The sequence below is a fragment of the Octodon degus genome, unplaced genomic scaffold (assembly GCF_000260255.1).
Source record: "Octodon degus isolate 3935 unplaced genomic scaffold, OctDeg1.0 scaffold00056, whole genome shotgun sequence".
Lineage (NCBI taxonomy): Eukaryota > Metazoa > Chordata > Mammalia > Rodentia > Octodontidae > Octodon > Octodon degus.
Window position 1 is genome coordinate 6,211,706 of NW_004524632.1, and position 3,285 is coordinate 6,214,990.

The following is a 3,285-nucleotide window of genomic DNA, read 5'->3' on the forward strand; positions in this document are numbered from 1 at the left end:
CGCACCTCTCCAGCTCCAGCGCCCTGCACGCGACCCCTTACGAGTTCCCGCCTCTTCCACTCTGGTCCCTCCCTCCCCCCAATGCCATTCCTGGCTGGGCCCCGGGACGCCTGCGCAGTAGGGACGGTAGGCGGGGTCTTGAGGCCGAGGTAGGAGGGGCAGGAGCGCTCCGCGAGGGGGCGGGGGTGGAGGCAGCGCGGGGTGGAACCGGCGGGTACGCGCCCGCTGCGTCGACGTGCTGACGACAGGACGCCCGGCCGGTGTATGTCGGGGTGTGTGTGTGTGTGTATGTGTGTGTGTGTGTATGTGAGTGTGCGCGCTCCGAGTGTATATTTGTGTATCGGCGGTCCCGCAGGTCCCGGATGTTGCGGACAGTATGAGGCGAGCGCAGTGGGACGGGGACCAGCAGCTGTCGCCGCCGCTTTCAGGTGAGTTGGGGGGAGGAGAGTCGATGGCGGAGGATGCCCTGTCGGGGTGGGGGGCGCCTCTTGTGAGAGGTGACTGACCCCACTGCCCCCCTCCGCACAGTTTTCTCTGTCCCATTTCCTACACTCGGATTACGTGGCCTGCGAATGCCAGAACTAGTCCACCGACCCTTCTCCCTATCCCAAGCATTCAGGAGACACAAACGCGCCCCCCCCCGCCTCTAGCCCCCCCCATCATCGCCCAGCCCCATCCCCCTTGCCAAATAGTGAGCTGTCGCCTGCGGCGAGATGGGTGACTGCGCATGCGTGAGTGCGAACGCGCAGGGGTTGCCTCCTCGATGCCCTCGGGGCGCATGCGCATCACCGCGTTGCAGAGACCTGCGGGATAAAGAGCTCCCAGACAGTGCGCCGCCTTCTTCCCAGGCAGTGGGCTAGGCTTGCTGCTGCCTGGCAGTAAGCCTGTAGCTTGTGTCTGAGAGGGACAATTTAAATTACGCGAGGGCCTTAAGGACAAAGCATTACTCAGTGTGGTGTTGTCCTAGAGACTCCCAGGCTACCAGCATCTCCCAGTGCCAACGTGTCCCACGCTGACCCTTTTGAAACTGTCACTACAACTTGTAGTTCTGGGATTATTTTTCCTTTCCTCAACTCTCATTGAGATGTTTAGTACAAACCTCCCAGAGATTTAAGAGTAGCTGCCCCAGCCTATGCGATTATTCTGGCAAGAGATTGCTAAGGGCTAAGGGTCGTAGAAAAGAAACAAAAGGGGAATTCCTTTTAGTAAAATTCTTAATTACTCTCATAGCACCGGACAAGGAAGGGGTAAACGGTGCACGCAATTAAGGCTTAAGGTCATAAACTGTAACTCAAGACGTGAAGATTTTAATCTTCCATCTTCCCATATTGTATGACCCGTTTGCCTCTGTTTTGCCGAACTTCTTCCTTAGTGCTTTCATTCCAGCCGTGCCTCGCTGATGTCTGTGAGCATCACCTGAAAACAAAGACAAGATGAATAGCTTATCCAGCGGAAGTTTTAAATAATGAGAGTGATTTTTTTTCACGTTGGCAAATACTGAAGAAAAATTAAAGTTCAGTCCTATTGCAGTGACTTAGGACCTGGTTTTCACTTGGCAGGTAGCAGCACTTGGGTCCTTTAATTTGCTCCCGTGTCGCTGCTCTGGGCTGCTTGCCTGTGTCTTACTCCTGCCGTCAGAAAGAAAAAATAAACTAATACTAGCAAAAAGTTGGCTAGGGGCTGGTGAGATGGCTCAGTGGTCTAAAGCACCTACTCAGAACAAGCTTAACAAAGCAGAGAGACCGCGGTTCAATCCCCCAGCACCACATGCCAGCCAGCCCCGCCCCCTGGTGGGCTGAGCTGGACACACACACACACACACACACACACACACACACACACAAATTAATAAAAAATTAAAAAAAAAAAGTTGGCTAAAGAGTGTTGCAATGAACAGCTAAGGGCCACACAGAGAGGAAAGGAGAGCCGTTTCCTGTGTTTTTCATCTTCTGGCTAAACAACTAGGAATGGCACATACTACCCTTATTTTCAGTTTTTCCTTTTCCTTTGGGTTTTACTTTTATTTTCTACTTCCAAGGTTTTTGTTTTGCTTCTGGCTAACATTCTTTTTTTTTTTTTTTAATGTATTTAGTGCAAGGTCTACAGAGTCTCACTGCATAGACTGGACTCAGTGATTCTCCTGTTTTCATCCTCCATAGCGTTGAGATTACAGGCGCACGCCGCCACCACGCCCAGTGTCAATTTCAGTCTCAGTGTCCCCCCCCCCCCCGTGGGGCGGGGCTGTAACTGCATGCCCGGGATTGAACCCCGACTGCTGCTTGCACCCTGCCTAAGCAGGCGCTTTAGTCCACTGAGCTATCTGGCCGGCCCCCTGGCTAACATTCTTAACCGTTGGAGTATGATGGTAAACTGTATGAGCTTTCAGTGATAACAGCGCGCTGTGGCATGTGTGCCGTAAGTTTGCCACAGCTGCTTTAGGACCTCGTGCTTTTAGGCCCTGAAATAAACAAACATACATTTTTTCTTTTCATTACTTCTGGCCTTTTAATGGTTCAGCTATCTTGTGTGCTCTCTCTGGTTGCCATGTTACAAATGGAACTAAAAAGCGATAGGAAGCACAGGGGCTTGGGGTGCGTACATCGTCATGTGTTGCTAGGTAGGGGCTGGAGACCTTTCCTTGTGTGAAGACTGAGGAGTAGTCATTATTGCAACAGCTTCATCCTTACAGTTGGGACAGTTGGTTTCTGTTTGGTAATTTGGTGACTTCTCCTTTTAGAGCAATCTTTACAGTAGCTGATTTGGTAATTGATAATATTTACTGTTGCCTCATGTCCACACTGGATCAAGGTTCTGGTAAAATCTAGAAGTGAAACTATTATGGTAATAAAAGTCGGTTTTCTCTGTTGGCTGCTGTGATCTAGGCTGCTTTGTTCTTATCTGGAAACATTTCATGTAGTTGAATTCACTGAGGCCTCATTTAAAATTTTGATGGTACAAAGGCATAGAATGCTTTTGGGATTAAGATAAGTATTGTTAATTAATTCATATTGATGTAGAGCCTTGTTTTTAAAAATCACTCTTCAAAATGGGTAACACATGTACATACATATGAAACAAAACTCAAAAGGTGCACAGTGAGGGAGTGAAAACGCCTCTGACACCTTCCTTTCATCCATCCCGTACCCTTGCAAAGCAACATCTTGTTTATCCTTCCAGAGAGAGCCTGCGGCTACTAGGACAAAGCCTGTGTATTCTTTGCTTTTTTTGTTTCTGTTTGTTTGCTTTACAAAAATGATAGATACTATGTCTTTTATTGTTTTTTTT

General features: G+C 49.3%; 1 protein-coding gene across 1 annotated transcript in view; it reads left to right on the plus strand.

Annotated features, from left to right (window-relative positions):
- The first annotated feature begins 355 nt into the window (after window positions 1–355).
- Window positions 356–3,285, plus strand: part of Spop (speckle type BTB/POZ protein) — an 82,242-nt gene continuing 79,312 nt past the window's right edge. The window contains exon 1 of the mRNA XM_023718103.1: window positions 356–428. The gene's annotated coding sequence lies outside the window, so the exon portion shown is untranslated. The remainder of the gene's footprint in view (window positions 429–3,285) is intronic.